The sequence below is a fragment of the Canis lupus genome, chromosome 25 (assembly GCF_003254725.2).
Source record: "Canis lupus dingo isolate Sandy chromosome 25, ASM325472v2, whole genome shotgun sequence".
Lineage (NCBI taxonomy): Eukaryota > Metazoa > Chordata > Mammalia > Carnivora > Canidae > Canis > Canis lupus.
In genome coordinates, this window is record NC_064267.1 from 24,736,664 (window position 1) to 24,745,932 (window position 9,269).

The 9,269-nt window shown below is 43.6% G+C and overlaps 1 long non-coding RNA gene across 1 annotated transcript in view; it reads right to left on the reverse strand.

Annotated features, from left to right (window-relative positions):
* Window positions 1–7,237, reverse strand: part of LOC112669633 (uncharacterized) — a 42,379-nt gene extending 35,142 nt beyond the window's left edge. Inside the window, exon 1 of the long non-coding RNA XR_003142402.3 lies at window positions 7,108–7,237. This is a non-coding gene — a long non-coding RNA (uncharacterized LOC112669633). The remainder of the gene's footprint in view (window positions 1–7,107) is intronic.
* Window positions 7,238–9,269: the final 2,032 nt, after the last annotated feature.

A 9,269-nucleotide genomic window follows, 5' to 3' on the forward strand; every position in this document is an offset into this window, starting at 1 on the left:
CAATAGTTTAATGTGTTCCAGATACAAACACATATTACCATATTTCCTTTGGTTCTGATACATCTGCTGATACAAAGATTAACAGAATCACTGATTTGTAGTGGATGATTCTGTTTCATTTTAGAAATCTCCCATTCCTGCAGCATTCCAAGCTCATTGAAAGTACGTTTGCACTCAAATTTTTGTTTCATTGTTGTATCCACCCCATTTTACATTGCCCATATTAGAAATGGCAAGAGAGCCCACCCACCTTGTTACTGCTTTCTAAATGCACTACAGCTATTATTTCCAATATGTATACCAAACTGTGAAAAAATAAAGTCCCCAAATACGTTTTATATAAAATAGTACTTAGAGGTCAAGCACTGTAATCAAAGTAAGTTTCATCCATAACTAAACATTGTACCTAGCCTATTAATTTAAAGCATTACCCAGTACATAATAAAGTACATATTTGTAATTGAATGGTTTATTGGGTCAATAGAGAGCCAAAGCAGATAAGCTCGAATCCTTCAAATCCATTAAAGAATCTTAACTATCCAATTTGCTGGATCAAACTAATGAGGTAGGTGCTAGATATGCCCCTTAGTTCAAACTATACAAAACAGAACTTTAGCAAATATTCCACACATATTTCTTCAATTTGAATATTTCTAAACTGATCTTATATTTAAATCAATGCTTAAGGTTTAAATATTAATTATAAGGGCCCAGTTTTTCTTAAGAAATAGTATCTTGAACCAATAAGTAAAAATTTAGTTTTAAAAAATTAATCTAAATTATTAGGGCAGCCCAGTGGCTCAGTGGTTTAGCACCTGCCTTCGGCCCAGGGCGTGATCTTGGAGACTCAGGATCGAGTCCCACGTTGGGCTCCCTGCATGGAACCTGCTTCTCCCTCTGCCTGTGTCTCTGCCTCTCTCTCTCTGTCTCTCATGAATAAATGAATAAAAATGTTAAAAATAAATAAATAAAATATTTTATCCATATCAGCATTGATGCTTTTAAAAATTTGCATTTTTCCCCTCAGAACTCTATGGCAAAATACTAGGTTTTTAGACTTAAGAATTTTAGTAACTCATTAAATCACCAGAATTTCAATATAGTTCTGATGTATGTTATTTTTCTCAATGGCATATTTCCTTCCCAACTAAATATATACATACAAGATTATCATAAGCTTACATTTATTTCTATGGGCCTTTCACCCAGAAGAGTCTCACAAGTATAAAATTTGTAGTAAGTTACAAAATATTCAAAAGTGAATGAGATTAAGTAGGATTCAATAATTCTGATTCATCACAAGAATTGATTTTATTCTTATCCTTAATGTTGATAAATTTTGTTTTGGGTTTTATCTCGGACTGTGGGTATATATTATCACCAGTGGCTTGAAAATTTCCCAGCTAAGAAATTCAGTAAAATTTCACAGTTAAACCTACTGCTCCAGTGAGATGGGAAGACACTGTTAAGGTAGGTTGGAAGCACTTAGTTTTGATAGGCATGATATATAGCTAGGGAAGTAGGTGTACCCAAATAATTATGCTGTCTTTGAAAGAGTGGTCTATTTATACGTGGACTAGCCAATGAGATTGAGGTAGCAGTTGTCAAATTTACAGGAAGTAATTAAAGAAGCAAAGATTCTCTCCTTTTACTGGCTGTTTCTGGATTACATAGAGATTATGAAGACAGACAAGAAAAGTGACAGAGCAGCCCAAACAGCCCGTCAAATTCTCTACTACGAAAATTGTTTTTCTCCATGAACAAATTTCCTCATTAACAAACACTCATTGTTTTCATTTTATACTGTATGTTGGTACTTTTGCACACAAAAATATTTGATCTCTACATTTTAGCAAAAACCCAGGGATGTGTATTTCCCAAAGGACTTGTTCCCTGTTTCATCAGTATTTTGTAAACCTCTCCATCCCCAATTCCTTTGGTTGGTTGCCATCTGGCATTATGCCTTTGATTTTATGAATAAAGTCCCCAATTGTTTCTGCAGCTGTTATCAGTACAGTCTGACCTGTTGCGAATGGGGATAACAGAGAAAAATATCTCCACAACTTTCACAGCATTTCACTCCCATGGCTCTCTTCCCAGACCTTGCATTGTGATTTTCTTGTGTACGTTCCTCAACCCAGATGGTGACATTATGAGACCCTTGGTTCAAGGGAGACATAAAAGTGAACCCTTTCCAGTAAGCATTATTTATAAATGTATTTATAAACTTTTATTTGAATGTGGAATTCATTAATTCTGCACATTCTATCTATCTATCTATCTATCTATCTATCTATCTATCATCTATCTCTATATGTATAGGTAAACACTGTTTATAAATTTATGAACCTATGTGTGAATGTGGGATTTATTAATTCTGCACATAACATCTACCTATTTATCTATCTATCTCTATGTGTATAGATAGAGATAGATATGACTATTATTATTCATGGTCACTGATAATGCTCCTTATTATGCGAATTTCTCTTTACTTGAACATCAACAGTGATGTTTATATCTTCCATATTGGCCTCATGAAAAATAATGATTTTCAAACTGAACTTCCAAGAAATGAAAGAGACAGGGGTGCTTGGGGTGCCACTAGACTAATTTTCAGGTTATAAGTCCAGCACCATCCTTATCAACCAAGGCAGTTCTTTTTAAATTTATTTCACTTATTGGACTTCCAAATAAAATTCCTTTTGGAGAATGGGTTTCGGTACTAGTTTAGAGAGTAACAATTCACTCACTACTGAGGTGGCTCTGGGCCAGGGGAGTCGAAGATAGATAAGATATTATTATAGTTGAAAGGGCCTTTATTAGAAACCTCCCCCAAAATATCTCTTCTTGTGACAAAACCGCCTAGAATTCCCACTTCTGGTCCCACCTCTTTTTAAGACATTGAAGACATCAATTTCAGGAGAACTATAATAGACTGGACAGGAGAACACATTAAGCCATCCATTAGCACTTCTAATTGAATAAATTTATCAACTCTAATGGGGCTTGGATAAAATCTAATATGTTTTGGTGGGGGAGGTGATAGAGAAACGTTTCCTAAGTCACCACTTCAGGGAACTGTAGGTGACCCTGTGTCTGGGGAGTGGACAGGACAAAAAAGAAAAGGAATGGAATACTGAACAACAGAGGACAGGAACTCAGGCTTTCAAAGTTGAGGCTTGTGAGTCAAGAAAGTAGGGGGGGGGCTGATATCTAGTGCAGTGTGGGGGACAGTCTTCACCTGAACCTCCCCTTGGTCAACACAGCTCCTACTTTCAGGTCAACAGATATTTTGTTTTCTGATAGTAGTACTTTATGCTTCTGATCATGTCACCGATAAATATTTTTTATTTTATTTTATTTTTTTAAATATTTTTATTTTAACTGAATTTTACTCTAAAGGCTTCTGTTGTCATTGATATCGATAATAATGCCTAACACATATTCTGCTTCTTTCATAAAATGTGTCCATTCTTCCCTCAAATTTAGGTAAGAAAGTTGTCACATCTGTGCATGACATTTGTGCCCTCTTTTTTTATTGAAAGTTGCTGATAAAGGCTCTTCTAGGGTACAAAGGTAAAATGCAATGCCATAAGCTCCCTAATTTTATTCTCCTTCCCTGCAGCAAGGTTTAGACAGAATATTTATTTAACTTCCACAGTTTGTCAAATGAAGGGGGGGAGGGGAAGCCTACCGGGTGTCCTTTTTACATTACATTTAAGTGATAAGTAAAATGGAGTTGTAGCTATGACTCACTATGGTGCAAAATTATTATTCCACATCTTTAGGCTGCAGAGGAGGAAGTTTCCTGAAAGCATACCTCTGTACACACAGTAATTCTGTGCTTCCGAATTGAGGGTGATGCTTGCTGAACTCTAAAGCCAAGTTTGCAGGCAGCTTAACTTTACAAAGAAAGAAGACTGTCTATGGTAATGCTGTGTAAGATTTCAGTAAATGTCAGCTTCAGGTGACAGTGGGACCTAACAGAAAAATATAAATGACATGAAACCAGGGCTCGGCCAAGGATTTTCTTAACAATTGGCCACACAATTTGCACGTGAAGTTCTCAGAATCCCATAGTGATAATGCATGCAACCTAATCCCTTTACAGTTGAAGAGGGGCTTTTACAGGCATTTTCCCGTTTCTGCAGGCTCTGATGCCTGAGGCCTGAACACTCTCGAGGATCCATCAGAGAGACGTCCGGGATGCAGTCTGAGGCTGAAGAATAGGCCTCGGGACCTGGGTCTTCAGGCACCACCTCTCCAGGCAGGGCCCCCCCGGGCGCGCCCCCTGGGCGGGAGGTGGCAGGTCCGAACCAGCGTTGGCGCGCCGCCCTCTGCCCTGGAAGTCGCGTGGTCCAGGCCCCGGCAACAGCTGTGCCTTCCTGCAGGTAAGAGCCTTTGTTTTGCACAGTCTACCGCCTGTCACGTTCAGAAAAGCAAGCCACACGGAAACGCAAACACCTTCCTAAAGATCTCAGCGCTACCTAGGACGCAGACATCAATGCCTTGCTGATTTATCCATTCCTTTGATGATCAAATAAAATTAAGCCCTGCTCGCCGCTGTTTGATGTGCGGCTCCATCCAGGCTCCTGAGGCTGTCGGAGCCCGGGGGAGTCGGCGATGCCTCCCGCCTCCCGCCTCCCGGTCCCCGCGCCCCTGCGAAGGTACGACGGTCGCGGGTCGCGGCTGGCTTTTCCGGCGCATTCTGTTTCTTGTTCTAAAGCTCTATTTACGCAAATTACCTCATCCTTTCATTAAGTAACCAGGCTTTATTTTCTTTTCTCTGTATCAACATGCACACACTCAGTGCTGGAGAACCAGTCAACGTTTTGTGTTATTTATTTTTATTTCTGATGAGGCAGGTTCAAATCAAACAGCAAAGTCTGAGAAAATAATCAAACAGGTCGCGCTGTGCGCTTATTGCCTTTTTTCTGTATTCGCGTTTCTCCTGGCGGATCGTTTTTAATTCCCCCGCTTCATCAAGGGGCAATTAAATCAATATCCTTGCGCGCAGCACGAGCCCGGGAGGCCGGGCCACAGGGCTCAGGCCCTGAAAGCGTCCTTGTGCTCTATTAAAAGGGCAACTTTCCGCCCCAAAGTAGGGGAGGCTTTGGGCCCAGAAAGAGCGAGGGACTGAAAGACCTTCCAGCAAAATCAGTCATTGCAGAAACCTGGCCAGTGCTAGCTGCCCTCGAGAAGCTGCTAATTCTTCCCTAGGCAACACCTGTGTCCCTTGAGTGGAGGAGAGTGTGCGATCCCAGGTAGATAGAGGATTCCAACACGGATGCTGATGAAGAGAGAAAATCCCCTTTCTCACTAAGGACGGTGGCCTGCTTTTTGTTTTGAAGTTGGTCTGGGGTCACTGAAGATTCATGGGGCCACTTAGGGGGACACTAACATTATTGAATTGTTGACTCTGTGCTGAATGACCCACATTCAGTTGAAACTAGTGGAAAATACCCTCTCCCCAACACCTCATGCAGGAAAATGGGCTCTGTGAAGGGAAAGAGGTAGAGTGCTGTCTGTTTAGTGCACTAGGTACGTTGTAGAAAGAAAGACTGGGAAGGTAGTGTGATTTAAACACACATAATGAAGAAACTTCTTAGGTGACAAGAAGAGAGGTTCCAACCAGGTGGCTGGGACTGTGCTTTATTAAGTTTTTATTTAAAATCATATTCTCTCAGGGTCCAGCCCAAAGTGAGTTCTAATGTAAACCTAATCCCTCTCCCCCCCCCCCCACCACACACACTAGAGACTCTGGGAAAGGTTTTTGTTCTTTTTTTGTAATTGCTGTGTCCCCCTTGCTTAGACCAGTAGGCATTCAAACATTACTTGCTAATTGAATGATAGAACATTAGAAGTCCTCCCCGCCTACCCACACAACTATACACACCACCACCACCACCACCACCACCACCACCACCACCACCACCACAGGGGAACAAAGAGATTTGCAAATCATGACTGGTGACGGAAAGATGCACTGGCCACCCAAGAGAATAAATTCCGACTCAGCAACATCTCCACCTTGTCTTTATGACTGAGAAGCCAAATCACATGTGGGAGGCGCGGGGGAGTCGAGGGCTTCTCAGGATCCCTCCTTGAGATCTTAGAAGAGCTCCCGGGAACCAGGGGGCTCCGATGGAAGGCGGCACAAACATCAGCTTTGTAAAATCAAATTTATAAACCCCAAACTGCAGAACTTTCAAACCACTGTCTAAGGAAAGGAAATCCGTTCCTTCAAAATACAGCTGATAAATGGGTTTTGGAAACGGCCTTAGCGAAGGGATTGTTGATCTCGGACCTTCCGGCTGGGGCTGGGTGGCACTGCGGGTCGGCTCCCCGCTCTGGGTGCCCAGGGAAAGCGAACGCCCGGGGCGAACTTCACCTTCTGGGGGCGGGGCGCTCGCACACCTGGCGGATTGTGCCCCCTCGGGCAGCCCCGCGCGAGGTGCCAATGCCAGGCCCGGGGCCGGAGCCCGGCCCCCACCCCGCCGCCGGCCCCACACCCCTGCCCCGGCTACTGACGCGGGCCAGGTGCCGCCGCCACAAGGGGTATAAAAGAATCTCTGCCAGTCGTCGGTTGCCTCTGTTCTTGGACGGCTTTTGGCGGATCCTCCCCGCTTTTCCAGGTCTCCTGGGAGCCTGAACATACGCTTTCTTTATTTCGGACTAGATTCCAAAGTGTGAACTAGATGGTGAACTCCCTCCTGCCTCCCGCCTCCGAGCGCAGAGCGCTTGGCTCCAGCCGTCGGGGAGCAGGAGCGCGCGCGGGTTCGGAGCTCGCACGGCTCAGGCTGCCCCTCGGCTGCGTGCGGCCTGACCCCGGAGAGGCTCATGCGGCCAGAGCAAGAGCTGCGAGGGACCCGCCTCTGGCCTGTGCCCGGGGCTGCGGGTCCCTGCGGGCGCAGCGACCGCCAGGCTGAGGTCCTCGCGCAGCGCTCCCGCCCTCTCAGCGCCCACCGGGGCCTCCGAAGCATCCCTGCGTGGGATGCCATCCCTTCCCGGCGGAGAGGGGAGCGGGGAAGCAGGGCCCGAGCGAGAGGCTGGGGGTCGGGGTGGGCGAGAGGAATTGGAAAATGCGAAAATGCATCTGCTGACCTTGGGATTTTAGGCTTGGGTATTATTAATCGGGAGAGACGTTGGGTGGTTTCGGTCCCGCAACTCCCTGGCTCAGATGGATCCTGCAGCTAGTTACGGGTGTCAAACTGGTACGCGGGTGGGGCAATTCATTAGGCAAGAAATGGATTAGTTGTTTATTATCTATAAACATTCCATCCACAGCAACCAATCATAAAACCGCGGAAAGGCCTATAAAGTCCAGGGCGGCGCAGCCTCCATGTGGGCAGTGAGGGTTTAGCAATTGTTCTGTGGGTGGGGAAGGGGGTCGGTCAGAGATGGAGAGAAGGAAGAAGAGGGTGGGATTGGTCGGAGAAGTTTTGCCTGGGTTGAGAATTACGATTTCTCAAAATTTAATGGGGCAGAGAGAAAACTGGGGTGCCTTGGAAGCGGATGAGGAGAGAAAGGAAGAAACGAGGAGCAAAGGGGCGACAGTGGGTTGTTGTTAACGAGGCTGACACCAGCAATAAAAACTATTGATTATGTGGGGACAGCAATTTAGTCTTTGGTTCTTGGTGAAATGCTTAATCACCAACCATGAAAGCAGCCTAATATTTTATGGAGGGAAAACAAATTTAAAACTGGCATCCTTCTAGCAGGAATTCGCTTTTGAGTATAGGTGAATTGCTTTTCCAATTCTCATTTGGGATAAAATATTTTCTAACAGGAGTTAGTCTCAAACAATGTTTTAAAAATATGAAGTCTGAACAGTTGTTAAGCAAATAGCTTTGTTATTTCTTTAGGTATTTCTTAGAACAAGCCTTAAATTCTCACTGTTTGATATTTTAGTATATTAGGAACAATGATCCAATATTTATACTGTCTGCCAAATAACTAATTCAATACTCTTGTCATTTTTACTCAGAATCTGTTGCTTAGAAATCAAGCTTTTGATAAATATATTGGTTTGAAAACTTCTTAGGAATCAGTTTTAGAAGACAGTGACATATACGCATGCATCAAAGGTTTCCTATTTCTCAGACTCTAAAAAACATTTTTATTGAAGTATAGCATTCCCAAAAGTAACAAATCATAAGTAACAAGCTTGAAAAATATCTTTTAAAAATATTTCTCATGTAACTACCTAGATTTTTAAAAAAATGGAGGAGATTACCAGCACTTCACAAGTCCCCCTCATTTAAAGCATCCATTTATCAGATTTTTATTTGGGGATATGTGGTTTTTAAATTGTTGCTTATCAAATGCTCAGATGTCTTTTTCAGTTCTAGTATGGTGGATTTCTTTTTTTCCTGGGGATTATCTTCTGGAAAATAAAAATAAAATGCTCTGAGCTTTCCTGTGTTGAGGAGGGAACAAAAACAGGCACCAAATCCATCTTTCCCTGTCTGGCAACAGGCACCCCTTCCCCCAGCTTTTCTTATTCCATGCTGAGAGACATAACAAACAAACGATTACATGTTGAAAAACACATCTGAAAACAGAAAGGTCACGTTACTACCGAGTCCTGGGGAACATTAATCTGGTGTTTGGAAAACAGTTGACAGTTGAAGGCTGGGGTTTCTCTCTTTTCTCCTCTTGGACTGGGAGACAGAGACAGAGAGACAGAGAGAGAGAGAATTTGAATGAGAAGAACAAGGAAGAGACCACAACTTTGTGGCCTCTTCAGAAATAAATGCTTCAAGGGGTTACCAACATTCTAACCGAGATTTTTAAAAAACAAACAAGGGAAACTGGACAAAGAGAGAATCCGAAATGGCTCGTGTTCTCCTTTACTCAAAGCTTGGAGGGATGTGTGTGTGTGTGTGTTTTCCTAAAATAATTAATGCGAATAGTGAGAAATACTTACGATCCCGTCAAGCCCTGAACGCCTGAGGGTACAGTTTGCTGGACGAAAACCAGTCCCTTTTCTAATAGCTCTGAGAAGGTGAAAGTTGATTGCCTGCCCACTTGCTTCACTACAGCATTTCTCTCAGCCTGCGCCCACCCTCCTCGAGCCTCATCTCTCCTGGTCCTGCAGCTGTACCCGCGGAATTCCTTCCCTGACAATGATGGGTGCTGCAGGTAACCCCTCTCCCAGGGGGCCCAAGAGTCCGGGAGGTGAACTGGGTGTCTAGCACCTAGATGTCCATCTGAGATTGCCTGACATTCCTCTTTTCTGAATCGGTGAAGTAGAACAAGAGAAG